This window comes from Dermacentor silvarum, chromosome 7 (assembly GCF_013339745.2).
Source record: "Dermacentor silvarum isolate Dsil-2018 chromosome 7, BIME_Dsil_1.4, whole genome shotgun sequence".
NCBI classification, from domain to species: domain Eukaryota; kingdom Metazoa; phylum Arthropoda; class Arachnida; order Ixodida; family Ixodidae; genus Dermacentor; species Dermacentor silvarum.
The window spans coordinates 58390836-58414909 of record NC_051160.1 but is presented as its reverse complement, the minus strand read 5'-3'; the positions used below and the strand labels follow the sequence as shown (position 1 = coordinate 58414909).

At 47.8% G+C, this 24074-nt stretch overlaps 1 long non-coding RNA gene across 1 annotated transcript; it reads right to left on the bottom strand.

The window, feature by feature from the left end:
• Positions 1-4489: 4489 nt before the first annotated feature.
• On the bottom strand, positions 4490-9611 carry LOC125946521 (uncharacterized). Its single transcript, XR_007467639.1, has 3 exons — positions 9499-9611; positions 9320-9377; positions 4490-4591 (listed from the first exon to the last, which is right to left on the bottom strand). It is a non-coding gene; the product is annotated as an uncharacterized LOC125946521 (long non-coding RNA).
• Positions 9612-24074: the final 14463 nt, after the last annotated feature.

Genomic DNA, 24074 nt, shown 5'->3' with positions numbered 1-24074 from the left:
CTGTTGCACTGGTCTTTAAATTGTTTTCCATTTACCGAAGCCCTCTATTTACCGAAATAACTCTCCGGTCTCACGGAGTGCAAGATTCCATTCCATTATTAATATGATGAAGCACTAGTACGTCGTCCATGGAACGTGTGAGGCCCCATCCAGATGTACAGCCTATCATGTTGTATTCGCACTGCTTGTGCTGATGATGCTTGCGAAAGCGAGTCTATACCAGCAGTCCAAAAATATAGTCAGACTCAGAGCCCCAGCTCCACTTGCTTAAGGTCTTTTTTACTCTCATTGGAAGCAGTGCGTTAGGTGTCCAAATGAATTTATTCGAATCAATTTGTCGCTGGGTCTCACTCCGAAGTGCTAAATGCCAACTGTAAGAACGCTTTACTGCGGCTAAATGAATATTTGAGTAATATATACTGTTGAAGCAATCTTGAAAAAGCTGTATTGTTGCTGATTATCTAGTGGTCTCATTCATCATCATCATCATCATCATCATCATCATCATCATCATCATCCTATTTATGTTCACTGCAGGACAAAGGCCTCTCCCTGCGATCTCCAATTACCCCTGCCTTGCGCTAGCGTATTCCAACTTGCGCCTGCAAATTTCCTAACTTCATCATCCAATCTGGTTTTCTGCCGACCTCGTTTGCACTTCCCTTCTCTTGGTACCCATTCTGTGACTCAAATGGTTCACCGGTTATCCATCCTACAGCATTACATGCGTAGGATGGATAACCGGATGGATAACCCAGCTCCATTTTCCCGCTTAATGTCAACTAGAATATCAGCTATCCCCGCTTTCCCGCTGATCTACACCGCTATCTTCCTGTCTCTTAATGTTAGGCCTAACACTTTATTGCGATGGCAATTATATGGACACTCCAAGCGCATTTATGTCGTCGTCGTCGTCGCCGTGATGTTCCGTATAAAGTCCAACGGCGATAACATCGTCGCCGCGCGCCGTGCGTTGTGTGTGCGAGTGAAAGCTTGCGAGGGTGAGCCGGCAACCGCAGCCTAATCTCGCGCACGCGAGAGAGGAAGGCGGCCGGAAGCGCACGGTCTTCGTTCACGCGTGAGGCACGGGGAGGAGGCAGAGGGTGCTTTCTGCTTCCACGGCTGCTGCTCATGGAGCTATCATGAAAGCGATCTGCGACGGGCCAAAGGGCATTCGCCGAGTGCCGGTAGCCTTCGTATGCGCTTCGCTTTCGACGTTTAGTTCGCATTGAAGCGAGAGCCAGCGCGAAGGTCAGTTTGCTCGCTGGCGCTGGCGCGATTTCTCACTCCAGCGTTTTAACGAGGTCACGCGGTCATCGAGCGAGATGTGTTCATGTTTACCTGTGCTTGTTTATTTAGTTAGTAAGCGAGTATTTACAACTTGATATGGCCGATAAAACTACTATCTTTACTTCGTATAGCTGTCTACTAATTTGCTATCGCAATCGATGCTTCGCCTATAGGGCGAAACTGCGACTTTTTCTTTTTCGTTCCATCGCTCTTTGTGCGGTCCTTAACTTGTTGTTGAGCTTCTTTGTTAACCTCCAAGTTTCTGCCCCATATGTTAGCACCGGTAGAATTCAATGATAGTACAATTTTCTTTTCAACAACAGTGGTAAGCTCCCAGTCAGGATTTGGCAATGCCTGCCGTATGCACTCCAACCCAATTTTATTCTTCTGTAAATTTCTATCTCATTAACTGGTCTCATTAACCGCCTTCAGATAGTATCAAAGCAGGTAACACAGGCATACCATGACCTCGGAGATTTTCAGTGTGCCGTGGTTGCAGCCAGATCTCGGAGGTCATGCCGGGTCATATTAGTCGGGCGATAACGGCGGATATTTATATTTGGTGTAGTTGCGGTATCAAAAACAGTATAAAGTTTTCGTGGTACGTCCAGTCGTATTTGAAACGTTGAACGTTGCATGGAGGCTGCGCTACATGAACACTAAACTGAAACTACGGCTGTCCAAGGTATGTTGCAGCTTACATGTTAGGGCAACTTTTGGCTTAGCCGTCATTAACGCCTCCATCATCGCGAGGTGCTCGGTGTTATTCGCGAATCGTTTCTGTCGCACTTCCGATGAGCATGTATTACGACATACGCTAATACGTCTGGCCGATGAAACAGTCCGACGATCTTCGACGGTGACACCCGTGACTGCATTCTAAAGAATTGTATAATAGTGGTCAGGGAGCTACAGCCCCGGAGAATTTGACGTGGGCTCTTGGATCAAGAAAGTTCTACTGCTGTGGACGCTTCGCAGATACTTACTTGAGGCACCTGAGCCGAAGGCGCCTGAAGGTGAAGAGAAAAGACATCATAACTGCTGCATATAACATACTTAGGCAGTACTTCTTCCTACCGTGTGTCTGTTGTGATCTTTACCAGACTCGTTGGTCCCGGGAGTTTTAAAGAGGCGTGCTGATATGTCATTTCTTTTACTTTTAGTATTAATGGTTCAGTGACCGACATCGGTCTCCAAACGATAGAAAAAAAATATCGGTACGCCTAGGAGCACCCTAATTGATTTACTATAGTAGCGTTTCTTAAAACCAGTATGAGCCCACTTTCCCAGAAGTTATCTTGACCATCCATACTTGTGGTGCTCTAAATTTAATCTCATTAAAACGAACTCGACTTTTACCGTGCACTTAAGCTCCTGCGCAGAGCGTTCCACCGTGCGCACAGCTACGTTACCACGTCTCCGAAACACAGGATAACGTCGCGTAGACGGGCTTTTGGTTTTACAGACCGTACAGACCCGTACTTACGAAAAGCTCTTAATCGAGAATTGTTCGTAAGAGCAGATACAAGCCATTCCTGATTAGCGAAGGCCGCCAGACAACGACAAAGAGAACTTAATAATGATAAGCTTTTGGTACCAAGGGCAGAACTGGCAAAGCTTTTCTTCGGAACTGCTATTCGGGAATATCCAGTCGCCTTCGATATTATTAGGTCCACCATCAGGTTCTGCTGAAAATGTTCTCATACGAAAAAATCGAGCGGAAGAAATTTTTTTTTCGTGAATGTAGGCCCCCATTACTATATTTTTGCTTATTGCTTTATTCTTAGGTCCTATGTAACCTAACCATAATGTATTAGAGAATTGTGGCAGGTTTCGAATGTTTAGCAGAACCTCTGTATGAATAAAAGGCTGCACCGGACTCGGGTGAAGGAGATCACGGTGACAAATCGCTGATGTCTAAAGAGATGAAAAGTGTGTCTAATACCGCGGACCTTACGACGACACACTCTGTCGTGACAATAAGTAAGGTTTGCGGTAAAAATAGCTGTCGCTGCGAGAGAGTAGAAATTGTTGTGGTAAGAGGATGTCCCGTTTAGCTGAGCAAATCTTTGTGCCTGTGACAGACTTTTCCTGCTGCGACATTCGTTCGAGGCGTGATGCCAATGGCCACTTCAAAAATGACCTGTCCCATGTCTACGACTGCACGATACGTGCGAGAGATTGAGGGTGCAGCAAAGTACCTGCTGGTACTAACAGATTCATGATGGAAAATTTTACAATAGGTGCATTGACGCCGAAAACAAAAAGGTTCTGTGTTGAGTTAAATGAAAAAAAAAAATTGCGAAGAATACATGATAACTACACCAGCTTAACAAAGAAAGAAAATTGACCTCAAATCGCTTCCTTTCTTCTAATACACGGAAAAAAAAGAAAGAGTGTCGATGGCATTAACCAGAAACACTTACTTGATTGCATTTGAGACATTCCAGACATCCCAGACATGCCAGACATGTGTGAACGTGTGCCTGAAAGAAAAAAACAAAAAACAAAAACAAAACAAAAAAAAAAACAACGAAAAAAAGAAAGAAGAAAAGAAATGCGTGTGAAGATGTAAATAAGTACTCACAAAGAGATGACGCCTTAGCGAAATGCCAACGATAATATTTATTTCACTGCGGTTACAGTTCTATTTCATTTGTTTAACGTTTTCTTTTTTTTTTCATTTCTAAATATTATGTCAATGAATCCCACAATTCATTTCATTACTCTGACCGCTTAAAATAATTAGGCTGGGGAATGGAGTTGAATTAAAGCAAACGCCTCATATTGTACTAGCATTGTGTGTTTTTTGCTCCAGGATATGATATACATACCATAGCCTCACAGTCGGACAAATCACCGTTACCCGATGGAGGTAAAAAGGAAAGACAGCTAGGTTAACCAGATATCAATCCCGTTCGCTGCCTCGCATTAGGCAAGGAATAGAAATGGATGCATGTTAAGGAGAAATTAAGCGAGAATTACGGAGGAAATGAACAAGCAACGACTACAACTCCCTATGCTACCAGTTGCAAGCGAAACGCGAATATAAGACCATAGGCGCTTACCATGGCTGAAGTGCGATGGGTCACCTGAAAAAGCAAAACAAAACCAACGCATTGTATGTCAACTGCTGTTCCAGACGACATCCTAAAAAAAAAAAAAAGCGAGCGCGCGAGTCAAAAAGCGCTATATCTACTCACCCATGATTGCTACTGTGAAGTGGCTTGCCTTTCGAGACTCGCTTAAGAACTCGGGGTCACACGGTGGTCGGTGCCTATGGAGTACCCTTCAGAGAAGTCTGTTGGTGAGCAAGTGAAGAAACAGAAAGACGGAAAGAAATAACTCAAGGGGCACTTAGTTATCCCTACGTGGACGAATGCGAAAGCACTGCGACCGCCGAGCGATACCCATGCTCTTCAGTCGTTGAGGAACTACATGACCGAAACGTTTTGATGCATTGTGTAAGGGCACGTTCACACTGGGGAATCCGGCGTCTACAGCGAACGGATTTCTCCTGCCGCCGAAATTCGCGTCGTTCATACTGCTTGCCTACCGCGCCGCCGGAACGTCGGCCAGACGCCTTGTGGCGTCGCAGACCCTACCCCGCAGCAGCATGGAGCTTTGACAGGCGTTTCACTCTGCTGCATCTAGTTTTCATACTCGGTGATGGAAACAGTGACTTTGTCAACAAAATGCGGTCAACTAAATGGAGAAAGCGTGACAGAAACGATGCGAACGACGCAACAAAGACGGTGCGTCGAGCAGACGACAGCTACTCAGCCTGTGAGCTCGCCTCAGCCTATGGGCGCTTGCCAAGGCGTTCGCTGGACTCACTCCGCCTTTCTATACACTCTATTGAAACTACGCACTTATCTCCTCTCGTGTAGAGTTGGCATGTTTTTATTTTGCGGCTCTTCGTCACTGCTTGCAACGACGATGATGCTAAGCCTGCTGACATACACCTTGCTGGCGATGCACGACGCGTAGAAGCATTCGCCAAAGCAACGACGCCAGCGGTGGCGGGGGGTTCGTCCTGCAAGACTGCGAGAAGCTGGGTCACGCCACTTTGTCAGGTCACGTTGTGCTTCACATGGTGCTTGTCGAAAATGATGGGGTATGCACGCACCTATTCGATGAGCATTTCCGATGTCGCGACGAGCCTTGAAGACTGCGGCATGACGAGCGCGTCGGACTTGGCCGCCATCTTTCGAATTTCTCACTCGCGCTCCGATTGGCCCGCGGTGAGGGAATCCGGCGGCAGCTGCCGCAAAAATCGGTCCAGGAGCGATCGGCGCGGAAAGGGCTATTCCGGCGGATCTCGCCGCCGCCGAACTGGGTTCCGCGCCGCTCCAGACGCCGAATGTCTCAGTGTGAACGCGCCCTAATTGCGACAACCAACTGTGTCCGTCACAAGGTGCGAACAAAGCAAGGTCGTGACGCCTTAGCACCAAAGGTCGAGTGTTCGACTCCCAACAAAGGACGAGGGTTAGAGTGCCCTAATCAACTCTGCGTTAATTACATGTTTCTTAATTAACTTCGCCTTAAGACGAAGCTTTAGTTTGGGCCCAACTACGATGCCGCCTATTCAAATACGTGTAAAACGCAGAAACGCTTTTCTACAATAAACACTGGGCCGATTTTAATGAAAGCGGTTGCACTTGAGAGGGAAAGTTAAATTCTAGGGACTGTTGGAAGCGGAACTTCGATTTAGGACTTGAAATTTTGAAACTGAATTTCCAGAAAATTGTTAAGTTTGAAAAAGTATACAAGCACAAAACTTACAAATTCGTAGCTCTGCACCACGAGCAGATGTGGCAGTTGTGTTAAATGCATCCGTGAGAGCATCTAAAGCCGACAAATTTGATATGTGAATTTATAGCTTACGTGAATTCGATATAATGTTTATAAGGGTTTGGCGAACGTCATACTCGCACAAGAACAATATACTGCAGAGCAGTGTATAGCATATCAATTTTGTGCGCTTCAGATGTACTATTAGAAGCAATTCACGGAAATCTGATATTATGTTTTATTGCTGTGTTAGTGTTGTAAACTTGATAGTTTCGTTTTCTGCATATTTGCAATTTCTGACAATTTCTTATAAAGACATAGACGGCCTCAATAAAAAATCCGCTTCCAGCAGTCACTAGATTTTAACTTCGTCTTTAAAATACAACAAACCTCGCCAAATTTGCTGCAGTGGTGGTAGAGAAAAACGATTTCTCCTTGGCCTTGTATTTAGATAGGAGCCCCCGAACTAAAGCTACCTCTTAGCACCAAAGGTCGTGTTTCGAATGCCGTAATGAAGTCGATCTTGATTAAACCTGTGCACGAATCAATTCTACCTTAATTAACTGTGCCTTAATTAACTTTGCCTAAACACCAATGGTCGTGGATTCGACTTGCACCAATAGTCGAGGATTCTACTCCCCCAAAGGTCGTGGGTTCGAGCGCTCCAATTAACTGTATCCTAATTAACCGTGGCTTAATTAACACCAACGGTCGTCGGCTCGAGTCCCGTAATGAATTATATCTTGATCAACCCTGCCCTAATTAGCTTTGCCTTAAGTGACGTCATCAACTGCATCGATTGGCTCACTTGGCCTCACTTCTGGACCATCGTAGGCGACATCGCCGGATTTTACGCCTCACGAGCCATATAATGCTTTCGCATAAAAAAGGTATGTGGCGCGCGATTTGCACGTGTCTGCAAAGTAGTTAAGAGCTACAAAAGGTATACCGCGAGTAATCGATGCGGCTGGTCGCTATTCACCTATGCCACATCAATCCCAGCGGTGGCGCAGTGACTATGACGGCCTTCTGCAGATCACGTGGTCGTGGATTCGATTCGCTGGCATGGCGGCCGCATTGTGATGCCGGAAAACTGAGAAACGCTCGCGTACTTCGTCGTAGGTGGACGTTAACGAATTCCAGCGGGTCCAAATTAATCCGCTGTGCCCAACTACAGCGCCTCTCATGGCCACCAGCGTTGTATTGGGACGTTGAACGCCGTGAATCCGCCGCACTTGGAGCGCACAACGTGACGACAGCATGACGTGTTGACGTGGCTATGTTAAATGCTTGCATATTTTAATACACGTCAACCCCGTTAACAGCCAAAAGAGGCAAACAAAAAGCATGAGGCGAGGGCGCAGGAGACAGTGAACAAAGTGGAAGGTGAGAATGCTATGTCGTACTGTTCGTTATTCAATATTGAGCTGTTACTTCATGCTTTCGTGATCAATTCGCGTTGCTTTCGATTTCGCGAGCATACATTGGCATTTAATAAGCCGCGAATAAAGCAGTTTTATGCGTAAGTTCGTCACGGCTGCCCTGATGTACCTCTTGCCTCTCACGCATGTCATGGTTCTTTGAACTTGGCTCCTATAAATGTCAGACGATTCTTCAATAAAATATCAATTCAGACCCAGTGCCGTGTTGTCTTTTTTTCCTTCTTTTTTCCCTGTCTTGTGTTGCGCTGTTACGAACCTTACGATGAAGAATATTACAGCCAGAATACCATTTAGAAGTTATTTCATTTCACTTCATTTATTTTTCCTAAAGGCTTACATAGGCACTACATAGGTGGGGTACAGGACATAAGAAAACAAAAGAACTGACGTGCAATTAAAGCATATTTGTAAGTACAAATCAGTAAATATAACACGCACATCATATACACGCAATGTAGAACATATGACTTATAGCACTCATAATATGGATATATATTAATGATACATAAGCTTGCAGGACTCCAAGTCAAACATAAGCTGCTTCGATGGAAGTGGTTATAGAAGGATGGCTGTCGAGCCTTAGGAATTCCGTCGGTGGAGGAATGAAAAACACCGCCATTGAGTGCATTACACTGTGCGACTTGGAAAATTCACTGCACTGTCCCGATGACACCACAGGAAGCGACTGACGGCGAAAGGCGTAACGCCGGAGAACGCGACGCCAGAGCACCGAGCGACGCGAATAAGCGGAGCGAGCGACTGTAGACGTACGACCAGACAAGAGTAACAAGAGGGAAGCTGAAGTACATGCGCCAAATTGAATAAGCTTGCTTACATCGCAGTATCACGCGCTAACGATAGTTGTAAATTTCTCAGAAAGCATATAACCTGAATTCGGAACCGAAGCCGTGCACAGATCAACCGAGATTCTCAAGAAGCTTAACAAAGTGGCAGTGGCTATTCTCCCGGCAGCCGGGAGAACTTCTGCAGCGAATTTCTGCCGGCACTCACCTCCTATTGGCTCTTGGAAGGTTAGGGTATGTTATGTTAGGTTAGGTTAGATTAGGTGAAATTAGATTATGTTAGGTTAGGTTAGGGCGCACCTGCAGGCCGTTTTTCCCCCGGCAGGTTGTCATGTGACTTCCGAGCGCCAATCGGAGGTGAGCGTCGGAAGAAATTCTGCCGGGAGAATAGACTCACCCTAACAAAGTGTTTGCACGTGGCAGTACTACTACTTCCCAAACGTATACTCTAAGCAGTGGCGCGACATTTCTACTCCCTAGAGAGATGGAAAGCCGCCGAGTAGGCCTAGATAGATCTACAGTTCAATGGCATCCTCAGATGTTATCTCCGCGACTGGCTTGCAAGCTGCCCTTGGCTATAGAACGAAATATGAAATTAAGGGAGCGAGAACTGTATGCAGACGAACACTAAAGCAAACACGCGCGCAAGATGAACTAGCCCGAAAGTTCCTTACGGTGCCACGTTCAGGTGTGTACACCGCAGGAATGCTACGAGCTTCTTGGTTGGACGCATTTCAGAACCAGGGCAGTGCCACTGCCCAGAAAACGTCTCGCAACTCAAGCGTGTCGCGTCGCATATTTGAAACATTCCCAAAGGCAGCGCTACATCAAGTGAATAAGTCGTACCGTAGACGCTCCCTTAACGGTGACGCAGGAGTGTCCCAAAGTTAGACCGCAAAAAATAATGTCTCATTCGTTTGGACACTTTCACGCTTCGCTGAGAACCCATTTCTGCAACATGCAGTGTGTAGCATCTGAAGTTTTGCTTACCTGGTGCGGAAGTCGCCGACGAGAATCGGAAGTCAAGCGCAATCTCGGCCCTCGACCGCTAGGGAAGTAAAAAAAAAAATTAAAAAAAGCGAGTCACACAGAGCATGCAATGTGCGGCCCTGGGCCGGGACAGCAGTTCATTTCTCGCGAAAAGAGGATCGAAGGTCATTAGCCCCTACCTGCAAGGACGAGTCACACAAGACAAGCAGCAAAAGAGAGGAGATCGAACCACGGCCTCGGGACTATGCTCGGTCTTGCTGCTGTGAAAAGCAAGATTGCCCTTCAACGCTCAGGGCACCGAATATCCGTTGCCCGCGTCAAGTGCACGAGCGCCACGAGCTTCACGAGTTGTAACCGTGGGTCACTTTGATGATGATAAAGATTCCTTCAACAACGGAGCCAACCCACTGCGTGGGCTAGGCCAAGCACCGGGTGGTAATATAACAAAAACATCAGTAAAGATGTGAAATAAACCGATCACAAATCAGATAATGTTTCTTGCATTACGGTGTACTCTGCCATGAATAAGAAATGAGCGTTGTCCCTGTTTTTTTTTTGGACATAACATATGTTACGTACCCACTACGTAGGATGTGCCAAGAGTGGGCGATACAAATAACCTTAATAATCACATTCCCACTTGAACTCGTCATCGGATTTTGTGAGGTATGTAAATGGCTCGGCAATGCGTGAAAAGTCCTTTGACGAAGCGCCTGTAATAAGCACACAGGCCAAGGAATCTGGGCACTCCCTTCTTGTCGACGGGTTGTGGGAAGTTAGCGATGGCAGATGTCTTCTGCGGATTAGGACGGACTCCAGATTTGCTGATGAAGTGGTCCAGGAACACAAGCTTATCGTAGGCAAAGCGACACTTTCCCGGCTTCAGAGTGAGCCCTGATGACTTGATGGCCTCCAGTACTGTCCCAAGCCGCCTAAGGTGATCGCCGAATTTCCCGGCGAAGAAAACGACATTATTCAAATAGACGAGACAGTTCTCCGTTCCGAAATTAGGCATTGCAATAAACGCGGAAAACAATCTCTCCTTTGAGACATCTACATTGGGTTTTAGCCACAGGAACGTATGCAGGGTCGTATGCGAGTTCCCTGGTGATACAAGAATACCTAGTTAATTTACTGATTTATTATTTATTATTTTACAAAATTTGTTTCATTGAATAATTTCAACTGTTCCCTCACAATACTCTTTTCCCTCAAGCTTTCTCCCCCCGCCCCACCCGTTTAACCGCCGGCTACTTGGCCAATCCCCCGTAGTCGGTATGCGCCATGGGATAGGAAGCAAGCAAGGTCGGCCAATTCAACCCTGCTAATACCGTGTCCATCACGCGCTGGAAGGGTACAGGTACCGAGCACAGTCCGAAAAGCATGACGTTGACCTCTTAGAGGCCGTTCGGCGTAATGAAGGTGGTCTTCTCGGGACCCCTGTCGTCGACTTCTATTTGCAAGTAGCCAGTCTTGAGATCGATCGGTGAGAAATACTTATTGTTGCAGAGCGGGCTCAAAGCGTCGTCTATCCGTGGGAGCGGGAATACGTCCTTATTTGTGATCTTGTTCAGCCTTCGATAATCGATGCAGAAAAGCCGGGCTCCGTCCTTTTTGTTAACCAAGGCAACATGAGACACCCACGGGCTCTTCGAAGGCTGGATGATACCGTCGCGAAGCATCTCATAGACATGTTGCTTTATTTCTTCTCGTTCCCGCGTCGAAACTCGGCGCGGGCTCTGACGGAGTGACTGAACGCATTCTTCGGTTATTATGCGACGCTCGGCAGCTGGCGCCTGTCGAATAGTTGATAAAATCGAAACGCAGTCATCGTCGGAGAAGACTTCTGAGTTGTTGCGGCTTACTCATGGAGAGACTCGGATTGATGTCAAATGCTGGTTCGGGAACTATGGCCGTAGGGGTAGACGTGGGAGAATCTGAGAGGACAAACGCATTGCTGGTTTCCACAATTTCCTCGATGTATGCGATCGTCGTGCGTTTGTACTCCTGGCTGAAGTTTGTCAGCATTACTTTCTCTTTTCCTCGACGCAGTCAAGCGATTCCTCTTGCGATGCAAATTTCGCGGTCTAGCAGCAGTTGGTCGCCCTCGACGACGCCTTCTACGTCTGCCGGTGTTTTAGTGCCGACTGAAATGATTGTACTGGAGCGAGGCGGGATGCTGGCTTGTTCCTCAAGCATCCTCAATGCATGGTTGTGGTTACTCAGAGAGCTCTCCGGTGGTTTAAGATGATCTTCGGATAGCGCTATCGACTTGGACTTCAGATCGATGATTAGTAGCGAGTACGACAGACGCCTTGAATCCATCATTGTTTCAGAGGCAGCATGCGCCTACGTAGGTAGTGCAATTCTAATCCATTCTATCCGCAAGAAGCGTTTACGTCCTCATTACCGGGCAGCTGCGGATGTACGGTCTGTCACTTATGGTTTTTCGCAATCTATCGTGTAGTTATGTCTTTTACGCTACAACCAGCGATGCTTTCCTTGCAACAGGCCCTGTTTACGGGAGCGACTAAATCCCCACCAGAACACGCCAGTGTTGCCAGATATCGTCTTGTGCGGTTCCCTAGATTTGCGAGGCGGAGATGTCCCTAGTGAAGTCACGCGACGGCGTGCCGCGCTCGCCTTCTTATCGCCTCCCCCTCCTCGTACGTGCGTGCGCCAGATTTCAACGTGTGCATGCAGGAGACGAACGTAGGCGCAAGGTTTACACTTGCAGCTTATTCTGAAGATAAATGAAACTAAATTGCATTTATTTATGAGAAATCTAAGTTAGCACGTGTTACGACAGGATAGGCGAGCCTCAGCTAGGCGACTGGCCACGGCCGTCTGGTGTTGAGCGATCGGGCAGTGACGAGACGCTCTCTCGACTCGCTCTTGACGCCTTTTGTGCGCCCCTCTACCCCCCCCCCCCCCCCCCCCCCCTTCTTAAAATTATTTTCTGTTACGTTAGTCACTGTCGCACTCTTCAACATTCACCTGATTTTTGAACGGCGTGGCGGCGCCTAGCATTCCTATATTTGTTTCTGCGTGGACTTCAAAGCCATTCACCTACCTGCCCTCTGCACCTGTTTGTTGTGGCGGTTTCTTAGCTTCTCTGGCCCAGCCCACCCGTCCTTGACATACCTTGCTGTGCGCAAATCAGCGTTCTGTAGGTCGCTCGATCTTGTCGATGCTCAACACATTTAGCAAATGTAATGCTATCTATTCCGCAAGGCAGTTGCTGAACTTATGGCGGTGCAGTTTATTTTGCAATCAGCATGTCATCAGCACTGCATGGTTCCAGCTAGCAGGCTGACCTGAACCGATTATTATAAAAATTTTGCACGTCTGAGAAAACTCGATCTCGGTTCCGTTTGTGCCTTTGCATATTCTGCATCTCATAGCAGCACACACTTCACGACTTATCGATCCACAAGTTAGCCTATAACTTGCGTTGACAAACGCGCTGACGATCTACAGGTGCATTGCAACAGTCGATCGCCTTACTTTTTCAAAGACCTGCCACGTGGACTTCCCGTAGCTCTAACCGGCAACAGCTTACTGGTTCAAGAAAACGGAAAGATCATGTTTCTAACGTGACTTTTTGGAATCATGAGGTTAGTGGGTGCACTGATGTGAACAGATTGCGCAATTTGAGAACACAGAAAGAGCCTGAAGCTTTACCGCGGAGCGAACTAAATTTCTGGTCAAATAAACACACACAGGTTAATGCGACTAACCGATTCCTTATCACGCACAATCGATCACTTACATACAAAGGGTCGCCACCAAGACGATTCATCCAAATGATCGCACATGCTACACAAGACATAAGGCATCGCCGAAGATGAAGTTGTTGACAGTCTTAACAATCTCCCCGTGAATTCATGTGAGCGCTCGCGAGATAACGCAATCCTGGCTAAAACAAACACAGAAAATATTATAAACAGAACAATACACATAGGCGGGTCCATCATTAATCATATGGGCAGCAGCGAAAAAATATGCACAGCGAGTTTCACTTCGCCCGTTGAACTGGTCGACTTGACTAGGGAATTTCGGCCTTCATTCTGGGTACATGAAAGAGCTAATTTTGGTGAGCAGCCCAGAGTTGCCAGCATGATGTTTTCTATACTGCTAACCAATTGGGCGATGTTGCGGTCTGTATTTAGTCTCGCGCCCTGTTTACATGTGTCTATGGCATACAAGTTCTTCAGCAGCTTGTTTTTTCCACAGTCATTGATCTTTTTAGCAAGCATTTATTTGACATTTCTGGAAAGCTACCGCCATACAGCCGCCATTCATTCTAGGAAAATTTGTTTGCATGCAGGCTCTAAAATGTTGATAGGCTATTAATTTATAACTGTTACGGTCAAACATCTGTAAGTGCATTGCTAGCAAGAGCAAATGTTCCGCCCATAGGTGAAAGAAATATAGTTTCTTGTCTCAAATGTTAATATAAATTAATTAACTGACACTATAATATAAACCTCAATAAATTATTCTCTTTCTTTTCAGGTTATTTCACAAGGCAACGTCACAATCTCACTATTGCACCCTTTCCATCGTGCAATAATTGTTTAAAAATTATGACTGATCCCTCTTTCATAGGAATCGGTAGAACACGAAAGTGAAATGTGTCTTCACAGAAGCTGTTGCATGTTTGCTTCGTGAACTGACGGTTCACTGCAGCAAAAGGCGCACGATTTGCGGGCCGGCGACCGTGTTGCAAGTTTGCTTAGCACACGGCGTCCTGTTGGCGAACGCCGGCCTCCTGGCTAGTGGCTTCGGCGAAGGTGGGAGCATCCTGGTCCGGCTCCGTAATGGCTACGGCAGCCAGTCGAGCTGCGACTCACTCACTCACTCACTCACTCACTCACTCACTCACTCACTCACTCACTCACTCACTCACTCACTCACTCACTCACTCACTCACTCACTCACTCACTCACTCACTCACTCACTCACTCACTCACTCACTCACTCACTCACTCACTCACTCACTCACTCACTCACTCACTCACTCACTCACTCACTCACTCACTCACTCACTCACTCACTCACTCACTCACCACTCACTCACTCACTCACTCACTCACTCACTCACTCACTCACTCACTCACTCACTCACTCACTCACTCACTCACTCACTCACTCACTCACTCACTCACTCACTCACTCACTCACTCACTCACTCACTCCGTAGGCGACGAGGCGGCACAGGCTAAGCCGACGCTAACTGCCCACACAAGTCCACAGAAGTACATATATTTGTCTGATCTTCGTGCTTGTGCATTTAGACGTTCTTGTGGATTTGTTTTTTGCGCTTTATATGCATGTATTGGCCGTTGATACCTTTCGAAGTGCAGAAGACGCTGCTAACATGCACAATCGCTACTAATTACAACGGTTCAGCTTGTCGAGGTGGCCAAATCGAAACGTGCCAAGCCTCTCAATGCACTGGCTTGCCCGCAATAAATTCATAAAGGCGTTTTATGTCGCCTGTCGATGCATGTGTCCATGGCGTAATGGTTTAAATATCAGACTTCTCTGCTAGAGTTCCTTTGTTGGAATCCTTCCATCAGAAAATTTTAATCACGTTTTTTATTGTATGATTATTTATTGTATAATTATTGTATGAAATTCAATGCACGAGGCTACACTTGGTTCTTTATTCCATGGCTACAACGCGCAGGACCCTCCGCGGTGCAGTGACTACCGAAGCGCTCCCTGTCGGCGCTCGTTAGCGTCACAATGCAGTGCTTCGCTTCACCGCTCCTAGATGGCGCCGCCGGAGCAGATGTTCACATCCGTTACATCCGTTGCCGAAATCAGTCGTGAAACTCGGCATAAAACACTTATGCGTTAAAATCATTTTTTTTCTGAGGACTATCAGATACTGATCAGTCTGATTAATCATGCTGCTGTACAACCATCTCTTGAAATGTTTGCCACTTCTCTGTTGTGACGTAGCCCAGTTCAAGGCTACGTCACATTGGTGTATTAGATCAGGTGGTACCGCAGCTTCGCTGGTGAACTTCGCTGGTGATACCAGCGAAGCTGTATCACAACCGCATTGCGGTATCACCTTGAAGAAGCATGAGGTTATATTTCTCTCGTGATACGGCATGTACTGTAGAATTCCCATCCCGAGAGATCTGCCAAACCAGCCATCAAGATACAAAAGTCTTAATTATACCGAGAAATAGGCGTTTCGGATGCACGATTTTTTTAGTGGGACTATTTCTTTAGTCGTGGAGGCAATCGGCTGCCGCGTTTCAGGTCATCTGTGCGGGGCTTCTCCTATCTTCTTACGTTGTATCTGGCTATCGACAGTCAAATCACAACCCTAGCACACATATCCTACAGATAAAATCGCCCCATTTGAATCACCTACAGCCAAACCGCGTTTCTTCCAACGCGTTGGGACACTCGCACTCAGAACAACGCCCGCCTGGGTTTCTCCAACTATTCACTACTATCTTGTGCTAACAAGGCGTGCACAAATGTAACCCTACTTTTAGACAAAATATAAACAGGGCGATTATTGGCTACCTAGGTATATCTAGCCCCCCCCCCCCCCAAAAAACAAAAACAAAAAAAACACCAGAATAATCAAAGCATGCATTGTATAGCATATAAAGAATGCTCATTACATTCTCACATACCGTGCGAATGCGTAGAATTTCTGACTCGCTAACTGCGGGCATTCGTGGGGCAACTCGCTAAAGCGTCATGCCACTGTGCTTGAGGAACCCATCTGACGCGTCTTCGATTCCGCCCTAAACCAGTCACCGGAACCAGTGACCCAAGTTGACGTGAAAGAGGTCATTGAAGAGCAGCACATAACCAGGGACACAAGTTGGTACGACGGTTGGTACGTTTCACAACCGGTTTCTTCCGAGCAGCAGCGCGATGCTCTAAGCATTTGGCCATGGACTAGAGGAAAGTCACCCAGTTTGGCGTGTAATAGGTTCAGTGATGACCGGCGCATAACTAGTGGTACGTACGAAATAACCCAAGTTGGCGTTAAATCGTTTCATTTAAGAGTGGTACGTACTAAGTGACCAAAGTTGGCACGACGCTTGGTTTTGAAACCGTTTCTCTCAGCACAGCCGCTAAAAGCACTACCCATTCCACCTTAGACTACCCTGTAAACCAAGCAGACGTGAAGAGGGCAAATGCGGAAGGAGAAACAAACAAACGTGCTGCGAGCCAGATGAAGTTGGAAAAGAATGGTAATTGCATTAAAAGGAGGAGGAGGAGGAGGAGAGAAAGAGAAGGCAGGGATGTTAACCAGAAATGCGTCTGGTTGGCTACCCTACTCTGGGGGACGGGAAAGAGGGAATAGAAAGATGAGATAGAGAGAGGAGGGGGGGAGGAAGGACACGGTGAGTTCGCGCACGCACGCGGAGGGCCTGAGCAATTCAAAGGCGTTCACATAGGCCAGTCGTCCTCAAGTAAGACAACAGTGCCTTCACAGCTTTGTGGGCTGACGAGCGATGGGGACGGTGTTCAAGGAGCACCTGCACAGACAACGGTCGATCGTCAAGTCGTCGCAATGCGTTCGATAAAGTTTGTCTTTCCGACTGAAATCGAACGCAGTGACACAATACATGTTCTATGTTCTCTTCGCTGCCGCAGTCGTCGCACGTGGCACTTTCGGTCATTCCAATCAAAGCACAGTACGCCTTCGTGAAAGCCACTCCCAACCACAGCCGGTATAGAAGCGATGCCTCACGTCGGTGAATCCCGGGTGGAGGTCGGAGTTGGAGCGAAGGGTTCAATTCGTGTAGCCTCGTGCGCCTTATGTTTGGGGTGTTCCACTCTGATAGAGAGAGCTTGCGTGCCAGGTGACGAAGCTGCCTTCCAGCGTCTGTCCTGGAAAGAGGAATGGGAACGCTGTGTTGTTCTTGATGTGACTCTCGGGCAGCTTTGTCAGCGAGATCGTTTCCACTGATCCCGCAATGGCCAGGTAGCCATTGGAAAATAATTTCGTGGCCTTTCTGTTTGACGTCGTGGTGAAGTTTGACAACTTCATACGTTAGTTGTTCGTGAGCTCCACGTCGGAGAACTGCCTGCATACTTTGTAAAGCCGGTCTCGAGTCGGAAAACACGGCCCATGTGCCAGGACTCTCTGCGTCTATAAATTGAAGTGCACTGCGCAGAGCCGTGAGCTCTGCAGCCGTGGACGTCGTGACATGTGAGGTCTTGAATCGCATTGTTAATCCTCTCGTCGGTATAAACACAGCACCGCCAGAACTGGTCGATGTAGTTGATCCGTCCGTATAGACGTGCACGTGACTGCTGTATCTCTCGTACAACAGAAGTAAGCTCAATTGCTTTAGTGCAGACGGTGATAAATCTGACTTTTTCTGCAGTCCTGGAATTCTAAGTCGGACTTCAGGGCGGCACAAACACCATGGAGGAGACACCAGCCTGACCGGAGGTGCGTACCCCGATGTAATCGAGGCACGATATGCACTGACAGTTGTGCTATATGACGTGCGGGGTCTTTCCACGGTGAGTGCGGCGAGGTGGTGGCAAGGAGTCCGGGCAATGTGCCTGACATGTGCACGCATTGTCTCGATGGCGATGTGCGTTGTGATAGAATAATCTTGAGCAATGGCGATAGTTTCAGCCGTTGACGCACTGCGTGGTACTCCAAGGCATATCCTAAGAGCTTGCGCCTGAATGCTCTGAATTGTACGCAAATTAGTTTTGCAGGTGTTGGATATAACAGGTAGGCTGTACCGGAGGAACCCAACAAACAACACCCTGTATAGCTGTAACATGGTTGTGTGGATACCCCCCAGTTCTTTCCTGCAAGGAACTTGAACAGATGACAAATAGCCATCAGGCGCTTTTTCACGTGGTTGACGTGAGGAGTCCAGGACAGATCTCTGTCAATCACAACTCCCAAGAACCTGTGACTCTTGCTGAACGATATCACTTGTCGGTTGATTGATATGCCGTATGCAGACATTGGCTTCCGCGTAAATGCCACCACTGCGCACTTTTCCCACGTCACCTCCAGTCCTTGTTTACGAAGGTAGCATGATGTCGATGAAGCCGCCTTCTGAAGCCGAGCGCGAAGCTGAAGCCGTGTCACCCCCGACGTCCAGATACAAATGTCGTCGGCGTAGATAGAGAGTCGAACGGTGCTTGGCAGGTTCTCGATTAGTCCAATAAGGGTCAGATTAAAAAGCGTCGGGCTTAGTACTCCGCCTTGAGGGACTCCGCGGCTACTGTAATACTGGGGTGTCGGGCCATCCCCGGTGAGCACGTAGAATGATCGCATCTGTAGGTAGCTGCGAACCCAGAGGTATGTCTTGCCACCAAGTCCTATTACTTCTAGCGCTTTAAGGATGGCTTCATGGGTGACGTTGTCGTAAGCTCCTTTAACGTCTAGAAACAAGGCAGCAGACAAGCGTTTACAGGCCTTCTGGAATTCGACATACGTTACCAAATCGACAACGTTGTCTATAGACGAACGGCCGCGCCTGAATCCTGTCAACGTGTCTGGGTAAATTTGATAGTGCTCTAGGTACCACTCCAGTCGCGTTAGAACCATCCGTTCCATTACTTTGCCTACACAACTTGCAAGCGCGATCGGACGGTATGACGAAATGTCCAAAGGCGACTTGCCAGCTTTGAGGAGCGGAATCAGGCGACTTGATTTCCATTCCTGGGGAACGGTGCCTGTCTGCCACGAGTCGTTGTACAGGAGCAAGAGTGCCATTCGAGCTCGTTCACCAAGGTTACACAAAGCGCGGTATGTAATGCCATCTGGTCCTGGGGCTGAGGAACGCCTGCATAAAGCGAGCGCAGCTTCAAGTTCGTCCAGAGAAAAAGGGCACTCCATACGGGGATCACGTGAGGATGGTGAGTGGTCAGGAGTCTGCGTTCCAGTGGAACTTGCTACACCGGCAATCCTCCTACAGAAAGATTCTGCGACTTCAATCTCGCTGCATTGTAGGTAAAGGGCGAGGGAATTAAATGGGTGGTGCTGTCCAGGGGTTGCACGGAGGCCCCGAACAGTTCTCCATATAAGAGACAAAGGCTTTCGCGGATCCAGAGACTCGCAGAAAGACGCCCATCGTTGTGAAGCCAGCTTATTCATTCGACGCTGTATTTTCTTCTGTGTGCGTCTGGCCAATCTCAAATCATGAATGGACTTTGTGCGCCTATATCTTCGTTCCGCACGGCGTCGAAGTGCACGAAGTTTCTCTAGCTCGATGTCGAATTCGGTGCGTTTGGAGCTTTTCAGAGTCGAATGTGTGGCAACCTGTAAGGCACCTTTTATTGCGTCCCCTAGGCTGGATGGCATCTCGTCTCGACAGCGGTCTTCCAGGATTGATTTAAATTTCGGCCAGTCGATGGATTGGACGGCACCGGAGCACTTGGAGCTAGTCAGCCCCTCAATCGTGAGATAAGTTGGGATGTGGTCACTTCCCCGCGTTTCCAAGTCCGCGAACCATTTCACTCTTCTGTTAAAGGAGCGCGAAACAAAGCTGAGGTCAAGACAGCTACTATACGCCGTTCCTCGCAGATAGGTGGGGCTTCCGTCATTTAACAAGCAAAGTTCTTGTTCACAAGCAATCGACACCAATCTTCTGCCCCTCGAGTTAATTTTGGAGCTCCCCCAGAGGTAATGGTGGGCATTGAAATCCCCAGTGATAACCCATGGCTGTGGAGTCATTGTCAAAATTTTCCGTAAGCGCTCGCAGTTTAGACGACTTGATGGTGATAGGTAGGCTCCCAGAATTGTGAAGGTGACCTTGCTCTTCTTCACAGTCAAACACACGTACTGGTTTTCAGTGTCAGGTGGCACTGGATGATGAACATATGTCAAGTCACAGCGTATGAAAACAATAACCTTGCTCCATTGCCCCTGGGTGGTAGACGTAATGCACTCATACCCGGACAGTCTGATGGGATATGACAGGTTTGGCTCACAAATGACAATAATGGGAAACTGATTTACGAATACAAACTGTCGAAAATCGGACATACGCGACTTAAGTCCTCTGGCGTTCCATTCAAAGACAGATGCATTCTGGACCTCCTCTCTGAACGATGACTTCTGGCGGGCCATTGCTTTACCCTAGGGCCGCAAGCACTGGACCCAGGGCGTCCAGCACCTGCAGCGCGCTCTGCGCCGCAGGGGTTTTCATGTTGTTGAGTAGAACTCGCATAGCATCCATCAGTGACCGCAACATTATAATAACTTGGCGATCATCAGTCGTCGTTGGAGCAGTGGTTGGTGAGGGTGTCGATGGAGGTGGCATTCGAGGTGTCTCCGTGGCAGGTTGTGCACTTGGAAGTGCGGGCCACTCTTCAGGATGATCGACACTTGACATTTTCTTCGCTTGCGTGGCATCTTTCATGTTCGCGTTACGCCTTGATGGAGCAGCCGTTGTGGCGGAAGACGTTGTGTTGCTTTGTGCGGTTTTACGTTGCGCTTTTCGGTGGCGATGCCGTCGCCGTCTAAGTGTAGCGGCAGCCTCGCGGTGTGTGGAATGATCCCGAACCATGCGCTTTAGAACCGCGAATTCCTTCCGCACCCGCGGGCAATCCTTCGATGAGGCTTCGTGGGAACCGCCGCAATTAGGGCACTTCAGGACGGTCGCGCGGCAGGCGTCTTCCGAATGTGACTCAGCGCACCGTGGGCACACGGCATTGTTAGCACAAACGCTTTTTATGTGGCCAATCTTGAAGCACTTGTGACATTGCAGGGGCTTCGGTATGTATGGTCGAACTGGATGGCGGACATGACCAACTTTGACGTGAGAGGGAAGGCAATCTCCCTCAAACACAAGCTTCACGCAGCGTGTGTTTCCGAGTCTGGTAAGATGAGCGATGAGCGTGCCTTCAGTTGCTGGCTTTATTAATATTGGCAAGTCGTCGCTCGAAATGGAAATGTCGACGTCATAAATGACGCCAACAGTGCCGTTACCGCCAGTAGCAATCTGTGGTCGCACTTGTACTTTGTCAATTTCTGTGACATTCCGAAGGCTTTGTAGTGCGCTACGATGGAAAACGTCTACAGCCATGACATTCTTCCGTGAGTTGATTCTCACATCCTTAATCTCATTCGGTGCAATACCCTCGAGTAACGTTGAAAGGACCTGCCTGTTCAGGAGCCGCAGATTGGTCGTGGGGTCCACGGGCAAGAAGAGCACAGTGTGCGGCCAGTGCTGTGGTGTATCCTTCACGGTGGAGACACTTGCCGGCGATGACGCTCGCAGCAGTCTTCTTTTTGCCTTTCGGCTCATGACAACCTTGAAGTCGTCGTCCGAGGAATCGTAGCTGTCCGAGTACAACTCGGTGGCCTCGCTGTCCGTGTCACTTGACTGGCTCCCGCGCTTCCTGGACGTAAGCCGGCCTGACGGCTGCGCGCCAGGAAGGTCCTCGGAAGTATCTTCGTCCATTGCCGCAACGAGGGAGCGGCAGCTCCCAGAGATTGCAACGAAACAAAGCGAAAACGCAGACAACAGTGCAAGCGTTCAGCTATTGAATCACTTCGTCGTCTTCCTCGTGAAGTGAATATAGTGAGGGTCGTGAGTGAACATTCATCAGTAGTGAACACATACTTGAGTGAACATTTATGTGCGAATGCACACACAATCACTCTCCTCCTTCTTCTTCTCTCCTTCTTCCCGCTTATAAGTAATACTGTTACGCCATGAAGCGTTTATTTAAATCTGCAGGGCAGATAAATCAGAACGGTTGGCGTGCTGCAAGCCGGTACAAAAGCAACCAGCCGAACGTCGTCTTCCTTTCCACCCACAGTGCCCGTGGGCATTCGTGCTGTTTCTGCCCTCTGTTATGAGAGCTCGTGACATTTCTCCGTTGGCAGACGAAGCCCGCCGAGCAAGCCAGTCAGTCGTTCGTGAATTGCAAGCCTTCAGGCGGGCAACGTGAGCGACTTCGGTTTTGGCCGAATGTCGTCCAGTGCTCGTGAGGCGTGAAATGCGATAGTTGACCTCGCTCAGGCATTCAAGTATAACGTAGGGCCCAACATAGTGGACCAAGAACTTCTGGCACAAGCCACGCTTCCGTAAAGGCGTCCAGAGCCACACAAGGTCGCCAGGATCGAATTATACATGTAGGCGGCGACCGTCGTAGCCCATCTTTGACCGGTCCTGCGAGGCCAAGGTGCGTAGCCGAGCAATGCGTCGCGCTTCTTCTGCTCGACAGAGCAACTTGGTAATACAGTCATCGTACCATTTGTCACCTATGTCTTCAACACCGCGAGACACGAGACCACCGGTTACTCACCGTTCTTCCTTCTTTATGCTCGTCCACCTCGTTACACACTCCACCCGACACCATGTTTCCCTACTTTGCTCATGACAATGACTCTATTAATATATATAGCTGTCCGTACCGGATATATATATATATATATATATATATATATATATATATATATAGGAAAATCAGAAGCACAACTTCGCGGTTATCTTAGGTTTATTATTTACCCAACAGTTTCGGTCGGTGGACCGACCTTTTTCAAGGGATACAGGAAATTCTCGCAACAGTCTTTTTATATCTTCAGGTAGAGTAAGAAGGCGCCAAAAAAGTGAGAAAGGAGAGATAGAGAGAGCAAACCACAATAAAAAATACATAAATAAATAAAAATTATAAATAAATAAAAAGGGCTCTCTCCCTGGGATTTTTATTTATTTATTTATGTTTTTTGTGGTTTGCTCTCTCTATCTCTCCTTTCTCACTTTTTTTTGGCGCCTTCTTTCTCTACCTGAAGATATAAAAAGACTGTTGCGAGAATTTCCTGTATCCCTTGAAAAAGGTCGGTCCACCGACCGAAACTGTTTGGTAAATAATAAACCTAAGATAACCGCGAAGTTGTGCTTCTGATTTTCCTAAATACGCTTGGCCCATTGAAAAATCCAGTTTCAGTTACTACTATATATATATATATATATCCGGTACGGACAGCTATACAGCTGTATATCCGGGACAAACGAACCCACAAGAACATCAATGTGGGCAGTGGCCACAGTGGCCCCAGTTGCCCATAATTCTACACTGCACTATATGCAGGATCTAATATATAATCATAATGTGCAATGACCAGATTCGAACCGGGGACCTTTAGCACAAAGGCCCGGTACTGCAACCATTACGAAACAGACGCGCGCCTCGAAGGCAGAATTGAACACTCGTAATAATTTCTGGTGTGCAAGCCATTGCCTCTGAGATGCTTATAACGCATCGCATTACCGCAGCCGAGCTGTGCAAGCACTTCAGCGCTTCAGTGGCCTGCCATAGATGTCAACTTGAGTCTAGCAATTATTCTATTGCGATAGCAATTATATGGACCCTCCAGCCGAATTTCCGCCGTCGGCGTCTCCGTGGTGCCACGCATATATTTAGGTACTTGTATGCTATAGGCTTGCCCATGCTGTATACAGGCGGGTTATATTGCTACACTATTCAATCACTAAAGTTGCTCATAGCCGGTCCTACATTCTTGACTAAATTAGTCGTCATAATTTTTAAAATGGCAGCCCACCGACACATGTCACGAAACACACCATCCACAGCGCAAACCTTTTATCTGGACTCACGCTTGTGATAACATTTATGCAATGTATCCTTTCACCTAGTTCCTCCCTTTATCATCCCCCATTGTGAACCTCTTTCTTCCCCTCTTCCCCTTCCCTTACGTAGAGTAGCAAGCCAGATGCTCTATATTCCGGCCGACCTCTCGACATTTTCAAATCAA